Here is a 21040-nt window from a genome sequence, read left to right as displayed (position 1 = left end):
AAAAGCCAATGTTTTGCTCAATGAAGCAACATCTGCTAATGCTCAGCACTCATAGAGTTACGATAAAGGAATTTGTTTATCTGTTTATTAGTTTGTTGGGTTTCTTTTTAGTTATTTTAAATCTCTAACACCCGCTAGCGTACTGTAATAACAAAATATTCATCTGTGAATAATAAATAAGACACACCTGTAGCCGAAGTTGCCAATTTTTAAATATAGTAGTTCTCTCTCTGTGAGATACAGATGGAGAAGTATATGTGGTCAGTGCAGGAGAAGTGACATTGATACCCTGTATTGTGCAATTTGTGGGTCCATAATGTCATGATTCCCTCAAAAGTCTGTCATCAAGCAGAGAGGGAGGCCACCTACTTCACTGGACCATACCTCCCAACATGACACTCTCCAGGAGGGGCACAATGCTCTGCTTCTGGACTTTTCCCTTAATTTCTGATTGACGGCACCTGTTTTGAACAGGTTAATGGATAAGAAAGGTGTTTCACCACAGGTAATGGCAATCATACAGTAAGAGGGAAGTCCAGGAGCAGAGCATTCTGTCCCTCCTGGAGAGGGTTATGTTGGGAGGTATGCTGGATGGTATCCAAGAGGCCGGTCTACGCTATTAGAAATCCAGTTAAGCTCCCCATAATTGACAGGAAGTGGGAGTTTCTGGGTGTCAACTGACTGTTTTCTGGGAGTGTTTGGAAAAACGCAGGCGTGGCCGGCCGTTTGCTGGGCGGGTATCTGACGTCATTACCGTGTCACTCGTCGCAGCAATCATCGCACAGGATAAGTAACTACAGGGCTGGTCTTGTTTTGCACAAAATGTGTTTGCAGGCGCACTGCTGCACAGGCGTTCACACTCCTACAAAGCGAAAATACACTCCCCCGTGGGCAGCGAATATGCGTTTGCACGGCTGCTAAAAACTGCTAGTGAGTGATCAACTCGGAATGACCCCCTTTGCCCATTAGCTAACAAATTTGCTGCTACTATCAGATCTGAATTAGGCCCACAGTTCTATCCTTTGCTGAGCCATGTAGGCAAGGGTAGCTAGAATATTAATTTAATCAAGGACACGTAACTTGCTTAGATCCTGTAGCTGTCTGACTTCAAGTCTACATTTTACCTGCTTTTAATCAGTCACAAATCCTGTACAATCATATATGCCCATGAATAAATGGTTATTATAGTAATCTTAATGTAGTGTAACGTGCGGTGAGGTGAGGCAGGTGAGGCAGAGCCTTTCCTGTCATACTCCAGTATAAGCCAGAGATTTGACTAAAGTATATGAAAAATACAAAGACTATATTATAAATATCGTCTTTGTATAATTCTAAACATTTTTATAACCAAAACTCTGGAGTAAAAAGTCTATGGCAAGTGAGGCACTGCCACACCTGCCTATCTTCTCCATACATGTCTGATCAAAACGCACCAAATTTCCAGCAGTATATACTGCTGCACCTGTGTATAATGCCTACATGAATCCTTGGGCTCATATATTGCATGTAAAACTGGCTCTGGTACTAACCATTGCCTCCTGAGCCATTTACCTCACCAGAGGTCCTTGATTTAGGCAATGAATTCCTTCACCTTTTTAATGCATTACTGTACATGTTTGAGCAGCTGTTGATGTTTTTTTTCTGCCATTTTAGCAGGAATTCCTATGATGGGCCACTTCAGGAAGATTGGGAAGGTTTACAACATGCAGCCATAAATTGGTAAATGAGAGCCATTTTGTTGGCTGAATCCACATACTGGAGAATGTGCTGTTCTCCGGAAACAAGTGGCCTCACTGTGAGATGAATTGTACTGTGATAATAGTATTCTTTATTTTTTATGAATCATTTGTTATGATTTTCTATGTCCTTGCACCTGTTTGTATTCTACAAATGCAACAACCATGTCTATGATTGGTTGGTACACACTGGGATAATGACTGAGTTAACAGCATGCAGACATAAATTGGTACCTACCGTTCATACACAGTCGAGGCAGCCATTTTGTTTTCATGAGAAAATGTATGAAAAAAAAACATTATTGCACATTGTGATTTGTTCCACTGTCAATTCCACTGTCTCAGTTATCTTTCACAATTTATTGTAATTTGCCTCTCTTATAATGTGAAATAATGTGTTGGATTCTGTGGAGAACTTTTAGACACAGTCTAAGTACTGGAGCCTAGTTATAAAAGTGTGCATTGTTTTCTGGGTTAATGCATCCAAAATGGCTTTTTCGTAGCTTTTCCTGATAGAATTGTTTTCAACTCCTCCCCCCCCCCCCCCCACACACACACACCCCCTTCAAGTCTCTATAAAGTATATACAGTGTTTTTATCGCTTAACCCTCCTGCAAAGCAGATTGAAATCATTTCAGCAGATATACTTAGGGCATTATCCATCAAGTATTGCTGCTTGGCAGTACTAATTTAGTATCGAACTCACTGCAAGTAGCAGTGGTGGACACTAAAACACGAGAGGAATTCAACAGTGCTCCAGTGTGGGGACAGCTGATTCGAAAATGATCTGTCCCCAAGTTCCTATCACCGCTACCAACATAGCATAGAAACTTAACACTGCAGAGTCTGACTCGGCAGTGGTAGCGTGCCTGTGTGAACTGGGGTTCACGCATGAGCATGAAGATTCCAATTTCCAGCGGAGGGATACGAACAGGGGCAGAGAGATCTGATTTGATCCCTTTTCATAACTCAGCCTTCTTCCCATAGGAAGGAGCAGGGCATCGAGAAAAGTTGCCATCTGTAGATGGCAACCCCCCCCCCCCCCAATCAAATTTCAAAAGTTTTAGACAGTATTTTCAGAGTTTGATGAATTGGGAAAAAAGGAGTGTATGTAGACCATGCTGCACTTCTGGGAGGGGAAGCTCTTTGGAGTGCCCTAAAAACAGCTGGCTGGGTGGGCCAGCTTTCTCTATGCTTTCCCATGCAACTCTTATTTCGGAGGCTGTCTGGGAAGGCATTCCGTTTTCCTGGGAGGGGGCAAAGAGTTCCCTCCTGTGGGTTAACATGATGTGTTGCCACCTTGCAATGCTGGTGCAGAGCTCCTGGACCCCAGCGGTTGGCACATAGTGCTGCAGTGGCTCCTGGGATGGGTTTCTCAGACCCCAGTGCAGCACACCGGGGGATAACAGGAACCGCCGAAGAGGGCGGATGCAGCACCTCAAAGACACCCAAATAAAAAAAATGTAATACTCGGTGCCTAGTGCTGCTAATACATTTTGAAATTGGCGCCGAGAGGGACATTTTAAGATGGTGATGCAGCACAGGGATTAACTCCTTCATTGCCACAGCGGCCATTATTCACATGGGGGATCGGGAGGGGGGGTGGTATTTGGGGGAAGCTGCTCGGGACTGAGTCCTGGACACAAAATCTTTGCCTTGCACCACTACACCCACAGACTGGAAGTCCCAGTTGTTATGCAAGATGCATCCTATCTAGGAGCCTGGGGTGGATTGGGCTGCCAGGGCAGCGGGTAGGTTCCCACTTGGCTGGTACAACCCAGCCATCACTGCCGGTCTGACTGGCCGACACTGTCCGTGGTGCTTCAGGATTTGTGTTCCACTGCTGGAAAGCAGCCCGGAAGCAGTTATCTGCTCTGGCCAGCGGACACTACCGGGTGCCATTAGCCAGGAGCAGCGGCATGCTGTGGGGGTGAATATACAGTGACCTGTACCTCTCTCTACCTTTCCCCAGCTGCTGCTAGATATAATCAGCACTTCCCGCTAGATTGAAGTCAGTCAGCAGGGACTGAAAGAACAATAATTCTGCCATGTGTCTAACCTGGCTCACTGATGACACATCCACAGACACATGGACCCCATGCACCACCAGCCCAGATCCATATACTACCCACCCTGCTCCACTTATCTACCACCCTTTCTGTAAAGTCAATTTTACTCAAGTTTCCTTTGAGTCTACCTCCTTCCAGTTTCAGCACATGTCCTCCTGTTCTAATACTTCTTTTTCTTTATGTTAAAACCCTTGATATTTTTTGTACATTTCTATAATGTCCCCCCTTTCTCTTTTCTGCTCCAGACTATACATAAGGACAAGGAGAAAAAAGACAACTCTCTATGTTGGGGCACTCCTTAATAAATTAAAACTTAACTTTTATTGACTTCAAAAGACTCACATAAACATTACAACGTATAACATGAATAGCAAGGCACCAAAAAAAGGGCCTTAAATCAATCATCTATATCCAAGTGTTCATTCTAGAACCATAATTTGCTTCTTAAAATTAAGTATATGATACCGGTTTTTGTAATTAAGTAACCCAGTGCGCTGTCTTTTTATCCCCACCAATCTCTGTTTTTTTTGCCCAGACTATACATATCTTTTAGTCTTTCTGGTAAGTTTTGTGCAGTAGGGCATTATTTATTTATAGTTTCTTATATTGCACAGCAAATTCCATTGCGCTTTACATTTGGAAACAACAGTGATAAAATAAAACTGGGTAATAAGAGACATAGGGGGTCATTCCGACCTGATCGTAGCTGTGCTAAATTTTGCACATGACGATCACTGACACAGACATGCGGGGGGACGCCCAGCATAGGGCAAGTCCGCCCCGCATGTCTGGCCCAGCCTGGCTCCACCACACAAGTGCAAAAGCATTGCCCAGCGGCGATGCTTTTGTACTTGTAGAGTAACTCCCAGCCAGCGCAGCTCCTGAGGCTGGCCAGGAGTTACTTGTCGCTGCCAGGGTCGCAGCGGCTGTGTGTGATGTCACGCAGTCGCTGCGGACCCCCCCCCACACACACACACACGGTCCGGCCAAGCCTGCGTTCGCCGGACTGTGTCCAGAAAATGGCGGCCAAATGCCACCGTGCCGCCCTCTCCCGTCCAGTGACTGCCTCTGCCTGTAAATCAGGCAGAGGCGATCACTAGGCAACGACGGCCTGGCATGTGCCAGCGCACTGCGGCACCGGCGCATGCGCAGTTTTGACCCGATCGCACAGTTGTGAAAAACTGCAGCGTGTGATCGGGTCAGAATGACCCCCATAGAGGTAGCAAGGCCCTGCTCGCAAGCTTACAATCTATAGGGAAATAAGCATTGTCACAACTCTGGTGTGCTAATTCTCCAGATACGCCATTCTGAGAATCGCCACCCGTGGCACTTTCTGATTACCTCAGCATGTGTGGTTAATCAACACGCTTACTGCCACCATCTGAAGTGACTTTTGGGACCATACCCAGGGCAATCTTCAGCTCTCATCCGCACACACAATTATTTATTCTTGAAAAATAGGTAACATGGGCCACGGGTCCGAAAACACAGAACTTCAAAGCTTATAGGGGGTCATTCCGAGTTGATTGTAGCTGTGCTAAATTTAGCACAGCTACGATCATTCACACTGACATGCGGGGGGATGCCCCGCATGTCAGTGCCGCCCCCCTCCCCCCGCAGAAGTGCAAAGGCAACGCACAGCAGCGATGCCTTTGCACTTCAAGAGTAGCTCCCGGCCAGCGCAGCTTTAGCGTGGGAGCTACTCATCGCTCCCTGGCCCGCAGCGACTGCATGTGACATCATGCAGCTGCCGCGGATGCCCCCCCCCAACAGTACGGCCACGCCTGCGTTGGCCGGACCGCTCACCATAAACAATGGCTTAACGCCGCCGTTCTGCCCCCTCCCGCCCAGCGACCGCCTCTGTCTCAGAGGCGATCGCTAGGCACCAATGGCCACCATGCACCGGCGCACTGCGGCACCGGCACATGCGCAGTTCCGACCCGATCGCTGCGCTTCGACAAACTGCAGCAAGCGATTGGGTCGGAATGACCCCCATAGTTACAAAAAAAAAGCTTGCAAGATTACAATAATTTAAATAGTCACACAAGTAATAACAATTTCAAGAAATAAAATAAAGGTAAGAAAACACCACTCAGATCACCTGTAGTATCGAACGATGGTATGGAAGTGAAGTCTTTTCCTGTGGTTTCGGTTTCATCATGATCTGATGGATTACATCACGACAATGAACACTATCTGTGGAGTGTTTTACTATTATTATTACATTTTATTTCTAAGACGCCACAAGTGTTTTGCAGCGCCGTACAAAGGGCATACAATAGAACAGTACAGGGAGACATAACTTAACATAACAGTAAAAAAAATAACAAAAATCGAGTACAGGTAACAAAGAGCACCACAATTCTCAATACATAATACAGCTTAGATGTAAATGGCGAGGGAGTAATCAGCGTAGTACTAGGGGCTGGTGGCCATAGATAAATATGAGCCTTTACCAGCAGGAGAATATGCGGGTAAAGATGGTCGGTGAGTAGGAAAGAGCTGTAAGTGAAATGTGAGGAGAAGAGGGCTTTGACAACAAGATGGATGAGGGCCCTGCTCTGAGAAGCTAACAATCTAGTGGGAAGGGGCAACAGACAGATGACATGAGGTGCAAGCAAGTGGAAGGTAGCCTGTTGGCAGGATGTAAGCAAAGCAGAGATGGTCAAAGCATGAGGCAGGGGTTTGGAGGAGCAGCCTCAGGACTAGGTTATGCATTGGAAGGGTACGCTTAGGTGAACAGGTGGGTTTTCAGTGCCCATTTGAAACTTTGCAAGGTCGGAGAGAATCTGATGGAGCGGGGAGCGTGACCACTGAAGGGGTGCAGCACGGGCAAAATCTTGATCTTGAGCATGGGAAGCAGTGACCAGGGTAGAGGTGAGGTGGTGGGGGGCGTATGAAGGAAGAGGAGGTTGGAGACGTAGGGAGCAGTGGAATTAGAGATGGCCTTGTTTGTGAGGGTGAGGAGTTTGAAGAGGATTCTGTAGGGGAATGGGAGCTAGTGCAGATCTTGACAAATGGGAGTGGCAGAAGTGGAGCAGCAGGAGAGGAAGATAAGCCTAGCTGCGGAGTTGAGGACAGATTGGAGGGGAGCGAGATGGGAGCGAATGAGGCCAGTGAGAAGAACATTGCAGTAGTCGAGTCGTGAGATGTCCAGTGAGTGGATGATAAGTTTAATTGCACTTTGGGAGAGCAGAGTCAGCCCTAGGCATAGGCAAACTAGGCAACTGCCTAGGGTATCTGGCATGCCTAGGGGCACCAGGAGCTTATGCTGATTAAAATGATATGTGGCATGCCTATATTCTGTGTGTAGCATTTCGTATGCAGATACAGCCACAGTCGCACACAGTATATAGGCATGCCGCATATCATTTTATTCAACAGAAGCTGCTTGTGCATCCTAGTCATACAGAAATGCAAATAAGATGCATTGTCATAAAAAAAAGTTGTCCGACATTAGGAGAGCTGCCAGCTGACTCACACAAGGCATCTCCTGCTGTATGGTGTATTGAGGCAAGATGTATGAGGACACATCTGTATCCAAGCAGAGGCAGAGGTCACAGTGTTAGCAGCCATGAAAGTGTTGTGTGCAGGTAGGTTGATTGTGCAATAGTGTTCGGCATAAGAGGCATTATGCGTGTCATGTGTATAAATGCATTAATAATGTGCAGCAAATGTGTAAAAGACATTATGTGTATAAGGGCATTAATAAAGGTTGGCAGAATGTGTAAGGCGCATTATGTTTATAAGGACATTAATAATGTGTGTCATATGTGTGAGGGGGCATTACTGTGTGGTATTATGTGTATAGATGCATTACTAATGTGTGGCATAATGTATATAAAGGGCACTACTGTGTGGTCTATTGTGAATAAAGAGCATTATGAAGTTGTGTAATGTGAATAAGGAGCAATTCAGTGTGGTGTAATGTGAATAAAGGGCACTACTGTGAGGAGTAACGTATATATTGTAAAGTGGTATTACTGTGTGATGTAACGTGAATAAGGGACACTATTGCATAATAAAATGTGAATAAAGTTGCACCACTGTGTGGCATAATTTGAATTAAGGGTACTATTGTGTGCCCATGTGCCTTGCCAGCAAAAACACACCCCTGTGCACACTGTTCCTATTTTAAATATAGGGGATAGCAACACCAAAATGAGGACTGTTATGGGTGAGGGGTGATGGTGCTGGAAAAGGGGTACAGGGTCAGAGGCAGAAATAGCGGTGGTGCTAGGGGGCACCAGACAAAATCTTGCCTAGGGCATTATATTGGTTAGGGCCGGCTCTGTACAGAGCCGGCCATAGGCATAGGCAAACTAGGCAATTGCCTAGGGCATTTGATATGCCTAGGGGCATCAGCAGCTTCTGCTGATTAAAATGATATGCGGCATGCCTATATTCTGTATGTAGCATTTCATATGCAGATACAGCCACAGTCTCACACAGTATATAGGTATGCTGCATATCATTTTAATCGGCAGAATCTGCTTGTGCATCCTGGCCACATAGCAATGCAAATAAGATGCATTTTCATTAAAAAAAAGGTGCCCGACGTTAGCATTGATGCAAGATTTGTGAGGACACATCTGTGTCCAAGCAGAGGCCACAGTGTTAGTGGCAGTGTGAGTGCTGTGTGCATGTGAGTGGGTTGGTTGTGCAGTAGTGTTCGGAATATGTGTAAGGAGCATTATGTGTGTCATGTAAAAATGCATTAATAATGTGCAACATATGTGTAAAGGGCCACTATGTGTGTCATTATGTGTATAAGGGCATTAATAATGTGCGGCATATGTGTAACAGGGTACTACTGTATGTGTGTCATTATGTGTATAGGGGCACTAATAATGTGCAGCAAATGTGTATGGGGGCACTATGTGTGTCATTATGTGTATAAGGGGCATTAATAATGTGCGGCATATGTGTAAGGGACATTATGTGTAAAAGGGCATTAATAAAGGTTGTCATAATGTGTAAGGTGCATTATGTTTATAAGGACATTAATGTGTCTCATATGTATAAGGGGCATTACTGTGTGGAATTGTGTATAAATGCATTACTAATGTGTGGCATTATGTGTATAAGGTGCTCTACTATGTGGCGTTGCATATAGAAAGGGCATTACTGTGTCGTCTAATGTGAATAAAGAGCAATAAGGTGTGGTGTAATGTGAATAAGGAGCAATTCAGTGTGATGTAATGTGAATAAGGGGCTCTACTGTGAGGAGTAACGTTTATAAGGTAAAGTGATACTACTGTGGGATGTAATATGAATTATGGACACTATCACAAGATAAAATGTGAATAAAGTTGCAGTACTGTGTGGCGTAATTAGAATTGGGGTCACTATTGTGTGGCCATGCCCCTTCCCAGCAAGAAGATTCCCCTTTTTGGGCTGTGCGTCAAATGTGCGAACTGTTCCTATTTAAAATATAGGGGGTACAAGGACTGCTATGGGTGAGGGGTGATGGTGCTGGGAAAGAGGTGCAAGGTCAGATGCAGAACCAGCGGTGGTGCTAGGGGGCACCAGCCAAAATCTTGCCTAGGGCATCATATTGGTTAGGGCCGGCTCTGGGGGAGAAGATGGTGTTGTCCACAGTGATAGAGATATTGGCCCTCATTCCGAGTTGTTCGCTCGTTAGCTGCTTTTAGCAGCATTGCACACGCTAGGCCGCCGCCCTCTCGGAGTGTATCTTAGCTTAGCAGAATAGCGAACGAAAGATTAGCAGAACTGCTAATAAATAATTCTTTGCAGTGTGATAAGAGGTAAACCAGTTAAGGACAGTGCTAGAAAGGCCAATGTTTTGGAGTGTGCGGATGGGGAGAGGATGATCCAGTGTTGAAGGCAGCAGAGAGGTCAAGAAGGATAAGTAGAGAGAAGTGGCCCCTGTATTTGGCCATAAGCAGGTCATTGGTGACTTTCACCAGGGCAGTCTCAGTGGAGTGGAGTGTGCAAAAGCCAGATTGTAGGGGATGAAGGATGGAGTTGTCAGAGAGATAGCTGGTGAGGCAGCTGTAAACCAGCATTCAAGTAGGAGTGTTTCTCATATTTAAACCCACTGCAGCTCACTTGCAGCCCCCACCCCTTGGGATTCCTTTTATCCCTTTCAAAACCAGAATTGATTGATTTTAAGGTTATGCTATGGGTTCTCTGGGTCACTCGAGCAAGAGCGGATGCTCTTATCTCTATTGCTGTTTGAAGCTTGCAGATTTGGTCTTGTAATCAGCCTGGACTAGTTTTTACAACATGCCTCAGTAAGAACAGTTCACATTCTTCTGGCCATAGTGTCTCTGAGGGGCTTCCTTGATTACTTGAAGCTTAAAAGGTCTGGAATGCCAAGCCATACTGTGTAGGTTTTATGGGCCTACTCAGGACGGATGGGACTAAAGGCATTCTCCATGCAAACTCTTCCCCTACATCAGGGGTGGGGAACCTCAGGCCCGAGGGCCGTATAAGGCCCTCAAAACCACTTGATCCGGCCCGGACAGGCTCACCTAAATGAGAGGAGATGCCGGGTGCCCACTGAGATTTTACCACCAGCGGGCGCCCAGTTCCTCAGCAGCAGCCAGACGCAGGAGCCCACTCCTGAGCTCCAGCTTCTGGCTCAGGCAGTGTACATGTGTGGCTGTGCGGCGCTATGGGAGAGACGTCTTGACATCTCTCCCATAGTTCCGAGGAGAGGGAGGGCAGTGGTCCGGAAGCAGGAACAGGGCTGGTGAGCATTGTGTTTTTTTATTTTTTTATTGTGTGTGTGTGTGTGTGTGTGTGTGTGTGTGTGTGTGTGTGTGTGTGTAAGCAGCGCTACTAGAGGGCATATTTAATGGGGAATAACTGCAGGGGGCATATCTAATGGGGCATAACTACAGGGGACATATTTAATGGGGCATAACAACTGACGGGGCATATCTAATGTGCCAAAACAACTGACAGTGGGCATATCTAAAGCTGGGTACACACTGGCAGATATATCTGCTGTTCAATCGATCTGCAGATATATCTGCAGATGGTGGTTGTTCATACACACAGAAAAATGCACCAATATATCTAAAGGTGGGTACACACTAACAGATATATCTGTAGATCAATTGATCTGCAGATATATCTATGGACGATCCGGATCGGGCAGTGTGTTCAGCATACACACTGCCCGATCCGTCGGGGACTGACGTCATGAACTGGGCAGGCGTGTACACACGCCCGCCCAGTTCACCTGTCAATCACCGTCGGCGGCCACAGCATGTGTACGGGCGGTCGGCCGACCGCCCCGTACACACACAGCGACGCGCCAACAATATATCGGTAGATATATTGGCCGTCGGCTGTGCTGCGCGGCCGACGCGATACGTCTGTGAACGACGGAGTTCACAGACGTATCGGCCGTACACACTGGCCGACGGTCCCGCGATATATCGGCCGTTCAGGAGAACGGCCGATATATCGACCAGTGTGTACGGGCCTTTAAAGACATATCTGCTGTTCAATCGATCTGCAGCTATATAAGCAGATGGAGATTGTTCATATACACTGAAAGATGCACTAATATATCTGCAGATATATTGGTCATCTGCTGTGCCGCAGAGCAGATGCAATATATCTGTGAAAGACGGCTTTCACAGACATATTGCTTGTACTGCAGATCAGCAAAAGATATATTGGACAACCAACTGATTGGCCAATATATCTGCCAGTGTGTACCCAGCATAATGGGGCATAACAAATGACTGGGGGCAGATCTAATCGGGCATAACAAGTGACTGGGGGCATAACTACTGACTTGGGGCAGGCTAATTTTTAAGTTGAAAAGTTTTGTATGGCTCCCGAAGGATTTTATAAATATCCAAATGGCCCTTGGTAGAAAAAAGGTTCCCCACCCCTGCCCTACATCAAAGGAGATCTGACACCTATGGTGTGCAGTGTCTCCTATGGGCTGTATTGTAAACAAGCTTTGTCCCAGCAAAGTAATTCAGTTTCAACTAGTTGTCAGCCTACTACATTTTCCTCAGTACAATATACATTGATACATCACACAATGTGAATAATAAAACATTTTTATTATGCCCTTTCCGATTTAAAATTGGGCATTCCCTACTGGCATTGATACACAAGGGAAGGTATTATTCATTGCAAAATGGTCCACCAGATTGCAAAGGTTCTAGGTGGGCTGTATGATATGGTCGCACAGCAGTATTGGCCTGGGCCCAGGAGGATGTGAAAGTAAAGAAAGAGAAAATATGTCAGGATATGTTCGGACTGTACAGTGACGATTGGATAGGAAAGTTTATAAAGGTCATGTGGGTGGTTCTGGAATTTGATAATCTTGCCAGAAGAGGTGAGTTTTTAGGGAACACTTTGAAGGTTTGGAGACTAGAGGAGAGTCTGCATGTGAGGGCATGTCACAAAATGGGCAGCCCAATGAAATCGGGAATGGGAGCGAATAATGAGTGTGGATGAGACACGTAGATCTTGTAAAAAGCGAAGAGGTCGGGTTTGAGATATTTTGAGATAAGCGAAGAGATGTACGTTGGTTTAGTTTGGTTAATGGCCTTGTGTGTGAGTAACAGTATTTTATATTGAATACGGTAGAAAATAGGTAACCAATGGAGGGACTGACAGAGTGGATCCGCAGTTGATGAATGTCTAGCGAGAAGGATTAGCCTCGCAGCTGCATTCAGAATGGATTGTAGTGGTGAGAGTCTCTTTTTGTTAAGAACAGTAGGAAGACTATTGCAATAATCAATGCAGGAGATAATGAGAGCATGGATTAGATACGGAAGATATTTTGGATATGTTTTGCATGTACCATTTAAGTTGACATTCTTTGTATAGTCTCTTATGTATTTATATCCTTCTGAAGATATGACCTCCATAACTGAACACAGTATTCTAGATGAGGCAGTACCAATGACCAATACAGCGCCATTTTTACCTCTCTCTTTCTGCTGCTGATTCCTCTCCCTATGCAACCAAGCATCTAGCCTTCCTCATTACTTTGTCACATTGCTTACCTGCCTTTAAGTCACCTGAAACAGTGACTACTAGATACCTTTCCTCCTCAATAGTTTCCACGATAGTGCCATTAATACATTTATCTTTTTAAATTTGAGACCCAAGTACATAATTTTTCATTATTTGGCATTAAACTGTATCTTCCACATTCTTCACCATTCCTCTAGTCTGCCTAAATCCTCAATCATTTGCTTCACCCCTCCTGGTGTGTCTACCCTATTGCATAAGCATACCCAATGTCCCTAACAAAGATATTAAAAAGCACTGAGTCCAAGTACATTCTTATTAGCGTTCCTATAGCTGTTTAAAACTAGAGTAAATGAGAGCTGTGTAGGCACTAAATTATATAAGGGGTCTTTGGTTTGTGATGGGTTAATGATGATAGTTAGATTAGCCCCCCCCCCCCTTCCCCTTGAAGGGTTTGGTTGTGTTTTGTCTTAGCCTATCAGGGTATGTAGGGGAGGTAGCATATGAGGGGTATATATAGATAGAGACAGCAGCAGCACTTCGTTCTGAGTGCCTGGAAAGCCCGCCCACCCTCCGCCTTTTTGTTATTTTGCTGCTCTCTGATTTGGCTGATATTTGGCTTTCAATTTAAATTTTACTTACAGCGAGAAGGCGCTTTTGACCAGCGGCCACATGGGGCATAAATGGTCTTTGAGGGACATCTACCCTTTCCAAGGACGGCTAGTGAGTTCTGCCCGTATGGGGGGACGATGGGCATTTTCTGTAGGAAATGGTCACGCTATGTCGTAGTGAAGGGTGGTGTTTGCCTTTTCAATGCAGGTTATGCTTTTGGCCGGATGAGGCGTTTTAATCGCCTCATATTATAAAAGTGGGGGTGTTTAAAACCACTTAACTGACGATTTTTCCCTTCAAAAACATTAACATTGTTTTTTAAAATTCATTTTATTTAATAAAGTTGAAAAAGTATTTTTAAAAATATTTAAACATTATATTATCCCCCGCTCCATTAGACTCTCCCCGACCTTGCAAAGCTTCAAACGGGCACTAAAAACCCACCTATTCATCAAAGCATACCCTCCTGATGCATAACCCAGTGCTGAAGCCGCGCCTCCACCCCCCTGCCTCATGCCGTGAACATCTCAGCTTTGCTTGCATACTGCCATCAGGCTACCTCCCACTTGCCTGCACCTCTTGTCATCTGTCTGTCGCCCCTCCCCATTAGATTGTTAGCTCTTCAGAGCAGGCCCTCTTTCCTCTTGTTATCTAAGCCCTCGTCTCAACACATTTCACTCACAGCTCTCCCCTACTCAACGACCATCTTTATCCTGCTAGTAAAGGCTCATCTCCATCTATGGCCACCAGCCTCTAGTAGTACGATGATCACTCCCCCAATACTTACATCTTAGCTGTATTATGTCTTGAGAATGTGTGGTGCTCTATGTTACCTGTACTCTATCTCTGTTATTTATTTACTGTAATGCTATGTTTTGTCCCCTGTACTGTCCTTTGTACGGCGCTGCGAAACACATGTGGCGCCTTATAAATAAAATGTAATAATAATAATAATAATCTGCAGAACGGATCTCCTCGTCAAAAATGGGGGGACAGGGTGGGACGGTGCAGTTGCATGAAATCTGACCATGCCAGTTAAGTTAAGTCGGCACCATTATTGTATAACATCAATTGGCAAGAGCTGGTCATCAAGCGTTTTCCTTGCCATCCCTTACCAGAAAGGTCATTCAACTTAATAAATACATTAATGACCTTTTAAACTTACACAGTTGTTGTCCGTGACTTATTGTGTCTGTGTCATTATTTTAGAGATAAGCTAGCTTATTGGTTAAGCAAAGGTAATCACAATTAATCAATAGACACCTTATCCATCAAAGCCACTGTCAGTTGATCGGCGTCATATTCGCACTGCAGACTCAGCAAAACACCAATCGATCTGTACCAAACAGTATGTACAAAAAGACTAGCAAAGTAGTCTAGAATATTACAGAGCAGGGACGTGTGGTGAGGTAAATGGCTCAGGAGGCACTGGCTAGTACCAGAGCCAGAATTACACACTACATAATTTACACAATATATGAGCCCAAGGGTTCATGTGGGCATTAAACACAGGTGCAGCAGTATACGTATAATGCTGGAAATTTGGTGAGTTGTGATCAGAGCTGTGCAGAAAAGATAGACAGGGGAGAGACTTTACTCCAGAGTTTTGACTATAAAAGTGATTAAAATAATACAAAGAAGATATAATATATTCTTATGTTATGTTGTGTACTATTTATAATTCCTATTTTCCCCACAGTTTGGCCACGGTGTCTAAAGATGGGACGTGGAAGCTGTGGAATACAGATGATGAGTACAAGAAGCAGCAAGACCCTTACCTGCTGTACACTGGGACATGATCCGGGAGAGAGCCTTGCCATATTGCGTTGTCCCCGGATGCCCGTGTTGTTTTCATTTCAAGTGTGTGTGATATCACAGTGTACTCAGTGGTGCAAGTAGAAATATTTTCTTAGTGGTACGGAGTCACGAAAATGGGCGTGGTCATGTGTTGTGAGGGGGCGTGGTCACATGGCACAAGTGGGAGTGGCTACATGACACTAGTGGCGGTGCGACACTACAAGCCCCTTTTCTTTGCACTCTGGAGGCAAGGCTAGAAATATATAGTACTACCTCCAGTATAATAGAAATATATAGTGATACCCCCAGTATAATAGAAATATATAGTAATGCCCCCAGTATAATAAATATATATAGTAATGCCCCCAATGTAATAACAATATATAATAATGCCTCCATTATAACAGGAATATATAGTGTAGTAGTACTCCTGGTATAATAGAAATATATAGTAGTGTCCACATTACAATAGAAATATGTAGTAATACCCCCATAATAATAGACATACTGTATAGTAGTGTCCACATTATATTAGAAATGAATGCTCCCAGCGAGAGACGCTGCAGGAAAGTGCAATCAGGCTCCTATCTTCACGCCAGCCACAGCTGCCAGAGGAGGAAGTGTGATGTGGCGTCATGACATCACCGTTGTGCTCCCAGTAACCCTGACAAACTGGGAGGCACTGTCATGCTGCCAAGCACCATGGTCTTGTTACTTTGTGGCGCATTATAATTGTGGTAATGGCGGTCACGGGTGCAAAGTGTGTGGCAGGTAGTACTGAGTACCCGCTGCCATATTCTTAAGGGTACTCCGAACCCGAGCGTACAGTACCCGCATACTTGCACCACTGGGTGTACTATGCACAAACATGAGAGTTCGAGGAAGAGTTCCGATCTGTGCACGGACAAGTCATCGCAGACCTTGCTTTTGATACTAACAATAAGTTCCTGGTATCCACTGAAGATTGCGCTATCCATGTCTGGAGATTGTGCGATATGTGTCAGCTGAATACAGAGCTGCTATCACTGACATGCTTAAGAAAGCCACTGTATGGTCACTGTATGTGGCGACCTTTTGTACCTGTTGACCTTTTCACGTGTCAACCTTTTATAGGTTGACCTAATGACGATGTTGACCTTTTGTCCATGTCGACCTCATGCATGTCGACCATTTGGTGTCGACATAGCGACTCTCTAAATACTGTAGATCTATTGAACAGAAACCTTTAGTTCATACAGAACAAAGCGAATTCTTACAGTAGCCCTGGTAGCCATGCACCTTCACCTCACTGTAGCCCATGACAGCTGCACACCCTGCCTGCCTGCCCACCTGCATCATCACTGGCTGACGGACGCTGTATTATTGTACATCACACATGATCTGAGCGAGGCTACTCTGCCTCTGGGGAAGTCAATTCCTGTACAATAATGAGAGTACATGATGCGGCTTGCAATGTGTTGTGAATTGGGCCGCTCCAGTCAGCACTTCCCATATTTTGTTTTCTGTTCTGCTAGGGAACAGTCCCTGGCAGTACAGCGGTGCCTGGCCCACAGTGCATGTGCAGTGTGAGCACCGACCTGCCGGCAACACCCACAGGTTTGGTCCGCACAGCGCTGCACCGAAATAGTACTGCAGCGCCCGGTATACTTGCTAGAGTGTGAGATAGATCGTTATCCAGGCGCTGCAACTTATAATATGAACACTGTGTGCTTCCCGGTGTGAGGCTGCTGGGATTGTCCATCCCTCCCCATCTGTGGCTGCAAGGAGCATCCGGCCCCTCTGTAAGTGACAGTGACACAGACAGATAGACACACACACACACACACACACACACACACACACCTCTCAGCACCCCCCCCCCCCCTTCCTCTCTCTGGCATAAAGTGTTTTAGAGGCTGTACCTGGTGTAATGTGGGTTCTATCTGGCATAAAGTGTGTCAGGGGCTCTATCTAACATAATGTGGACTCTACCTGGCATAATGTGTCTCAAGGGCTCTATCTAGCATAATGTGGGCTCTACCTAGCATAATGTGGGCTCTGCCTGGCATAATGTGTATCAGGTGCTCTACCTGGCATAATATGAGCTCTACCTGGTATAATGTGTATCAGGGGCTCTACCTGGTATAATGTGGGCTCTACCTGTCATAAAGTGTCTCGGGGGATCTACTTGGCATAATGTTTATCAGGGGCTCTACCTGGCATAATGTGGGCTCTACCTGGAGAGAGATAAAGTGGAAAGCGATAAAGTACCACCCAATCAGCTCCTACTGTAAATGCAATTTCACAGGCTGTGTTTAAAAAAAATTACAAAAGCCGATTGGTTAATATGCTATCTCTCTCCACTTTATCTCTCTCCAAGGAGCAGATGTATTCATTTTTTAAACTCATGCAGTTAGTCTGTAACATACAGTTAGTCTCTTCAAGGTTTGATACATTTCCCCCATTGTGAGAGAAAAGAAACACCACTAATTTTCCCCAGCTAGTGCCCCAAGATAGTGTCCGTGCCCGGAATATGAGCTTCAACTGCTCCACCCACATTACACCCCTTACTATGATACAGCTATGGGCAGGGCCAAATTATAGGTGGGGCAGTTCCCTGGGGGCCACACACACTGCTGAACAAATCATTGCCCCGGCCCATCCCACTCTACACCCTTAATGGCAAACTCCCAGAAGTATTGCTGCCAGTGATGGATAAATTTGATATTTTGAGACAGAGACTGTTTTCTCACTGTATCTACAATGGGTGGGCGTGACTGGCTATCAGAGCCCACCCCCTTGTGGACATAATGCTCCGATTCACAGATGTTAGGGTAAGGGGGTGGGCCGACTGCCATGAAGTGCCTGTGCCCATCAGATACCTGATGCTGTAACAGGTAGTGTTTTTTCTCTCTTGCCCTTGCTCCCCCTCCCTGGCACCCTCTCTCTCTTGCTCCCTTCTCTCTCCATTTGTTTCTCTCCCTTTTTTATTCCTCTATATCTGACACTATCTCCCAGAGCATCTCTCTGTCTCTCTCTAGCTGACCCCTTTTCTGTGAAACTCTCTCTCTTCTCGATACACTCTCCCTGCCCCCCCCCCCCCCGCTCCCTCTTTCTCTCTCTCACTCCCCCCTCTCTCTAACCCTCTCCCTGACATCCTCTCTCTCTCCTGCTCCCCTAAGGGCACAGTAATAGCAGCAGTGGGGGCCGAGTCAATTTTTATTGGTGGGGGCCCCAACTAGTCTTAATCAGACACTAAGCATGGGCAAACCATCAGTCAATGGCCTATCCTACTGTTGGAGATCCTGTTAGGATTGCAATCTGTATGTAACAGGGAGAGCAGTGTAGGCAGCCACAGGTGGTCTGAGCTTGGGCTGCATAAGACGGTCTTCCTACAGCTGTTTTTGGTTGCATCTAGATCCCCTTCAACTAATGTACCCGGTACACTTACGGAAGGGAAATTAGCATATTGATACGTGAGTCAGCTAGTTCCCCTTTGGAAAATACCTTTTTGCCCTCTGCTGGTCAGATAAGGAATTGGAAGACTATTTAGCCTATTTTCTGTAAAAAATAATAATAAATATATGTATATATATATATATATATATATAGCAATGATCCTTTCACGGCATGCGCTGTGTCCAATAATAACTGCAGCAATTAGGCGGCACTCACGGCGTGAAAAAACGTCAGACAGCAGTCTGGGATGCAATATCAACGTTTCAATGTCATGATAACATTTTCATCAGGAATCTTGACGAAAATGTTATCATGACATTGAAACGTTGATATTGCATCCCAGACTGCTGTCTGTCGTTTTTTCACGCCGTGAGTGCCGCCTAATTGCTGCAGTTATATATATATATATATATATAGAATCCTCATCAGCGGCACACAGGACACAGTCACAGAGACATTGAATGGATATCAACGTTTCAAACCTTTACTGGTTTTTCGTCAGGATACAGATAAGCACAAGTGACTTACCTATATACCCGCCACCATACACGTGTAGGACCCGTTCACCGGCGCCAGATGCAGCTTCCGGGGTCGGGCGCCCGCCTATGACGTCATCGCACGTCCGTGCGCTTGTTGTCATGGCAATACATACACCACTGTGACATTACACTGAAATAGAGCATAGAAATATAGATAAACAGACCAAGACATCAATCACTTGATCAAAAAGCACAAATAGAGTCATCATACAGACTGTAATAATTCAGTCTGCATAATTGCGAATAGAAATTTCTTTGCAGTTTCTGAGTAGCTCGGGACTTACTCTGCCACTGCGATCAGTTCAGTCAGTGTCGTTCCTGGTTTGACGTCACAAACACACCCAGCGTTCGCTCAGACACTCCCCCGTTTCTCCAGCCACTCCCGCGTTTTTCCCAGAAACGACAGCGTTTTTCCGCACACACCCATAAAACGGCCAGTTTCCGCCCAGAAACACCCACTTCCTGTCAATCACACTCTGATCACCAGAACGATGAAAAATCCTTGTTATGCCGTGAGTAAAATACCTAACTTTTTAGAAAATTTACTTGGCGCAGCCGCACTGCGAACATTGCGCATGCGCAGTAAGCGACTAATCGCAATATAGCGAAACTCAGCAACGAGCGAACAACTTGGAATGAGGGCCATAGTTTCCCCCCTCCCTGCATATAATTCTCTCCCCTCCCAGCACATAGTCTCCCCCCTCCCTGCATATAGTCCTCTCTGCTTCCAGCACATAGTATCCCCCCTCCCTGCATATAGTCCTCTCTGCTTCCAGCACATAGTATCCCCCCCCCCCCCTGCATATAGTCCTTCGCCCTCCCTGCATATAGTCCTCTCTGCTTCCAGCACATAGTATCCCCCCTCCCTGCATATAGTCCTCTCTGCTTCCAGCACATAGTATCCCCCCCCCCCCCTGCATATAGTCCTTCGCCCTCCCTGCATATAGTCCTCTCTGCTTCCAGCACATAGTATCCCCCCTCCCTGCATATAGTCCTCTCCACTCCCAGCACATAGTATCCCCCCCCCCCCCTGCATATAGTCCTTCGCCCTCCCTGCATATAGTCCTCTCTGCTTCCAGCACATAGTATCCCCCCTCCCTGCATATAGTCCTCTCCACTCCCAGCACATAGTATCCCCCCCCCCCCCTGCATATAGTCCTTCGCCCTCCCTGCATATAGTCTCCCCCCTCCCTGCATATAGTCCTCTCCACTCCCAGCACATAGTATCCCCCCCCCCCCTGCATATAGTCCTTCGCCCTCCCTGCATATAGTCCCCCCCTCTCAAAGCACATATCAATTAATATGTTGCAGTACCTAATGTCATGAGCTGGGCATTGCCTGGGCTGGAGGATTGCACATTAGGCAGGAACGCCACACTTCTGCACCGCACCACACTTTGTGAAGAAAGTGAAAGTTAACTACAGCTCCCAGCAACCCTTGCTGCCAGGAGCTCCCGGCAGCAAGGGCTGCTGGGAACTGTAGTTTACTTTCACGTTCTTCACAAGTGCATTGCGGTGTGTGGAACACACGCGCCTGTTCCTGCCTACTGTGAGATCTTCCAGCCCAGGTGATGCCACTACTAAGTGATTCCACTCATTGGTCGAGAGTGGCACTCCTCGGCTGGCGCCCCTGGCGAGTGCCATCCTGGCCAATGGGTAGATACACCCCTGCCCAAACAGCACATCATGCAAAGAAGAAAAAGAGGTGCAATGAGGTAGCTGTATTACTAAACTAAGCGACACAAGTGTGCGGCACAAACACCTGGCATATCTAGGAGTGGCACTGCATTTGCAGACAGGATGGCACTTAAAAAACTAGGCCCCAAACAGCACATCATGCAAAGAAGAAAAAGAGGTGCAATGAGGTAGCTGTA

At 45.9% G+C, this 21040-nt stretch overlaps 1 long non-coding RNA gene across 3 annotated transcripts in view; it reads left to right on the top strand.

The window, feature by feature from the left end:
• LOC134986602 (uncharacterized) overlaps nt 1-15493 on the top strand; it is a 62603-nt gene extending 47110 nt beyond the window's left edge. Inside the window, exons 3-4 of one of the 3 annotated variants that reach the window (XR_010192467.1) lie at nt 1654-1719; nt 15093-15493. This is a non-coding gene — a long non-coding RNA (uncharacterized LOC134986602). Of the gene's footprint in view, nt 1-1653; nt 1856-4050; nt 4127-15092 lie in introns of those variants that run through there. The other 2 variants (XR_010192462.1, XR_010192456.1) reach the window with 2 other exon arrangements.
• The last annotated feature ends 5547 nt before the right edge of the window (nt 15494-21040 follow it).

Source organism: Pseudophryne corroboree, chromosome 2, assembly GCF_028390025.1.
Source record: "Pseudophryne corroboree isolate aPseCor3 chromosome 2, aPseCor3.hap2, whole genome shotgun sequence".
NCBI classification, from domain to species: domain Eukaryota; kingdom Metazoa; phylum Chordata; class Amphibia; order Anura; family Myobatrachidae; genus Pseudophryne; species Pseudophryne corroboree.
Note: the sequence above shows the minus strand (reverse complement) of the source record. Positions and strands in the feature narration are given on the sequence as shown.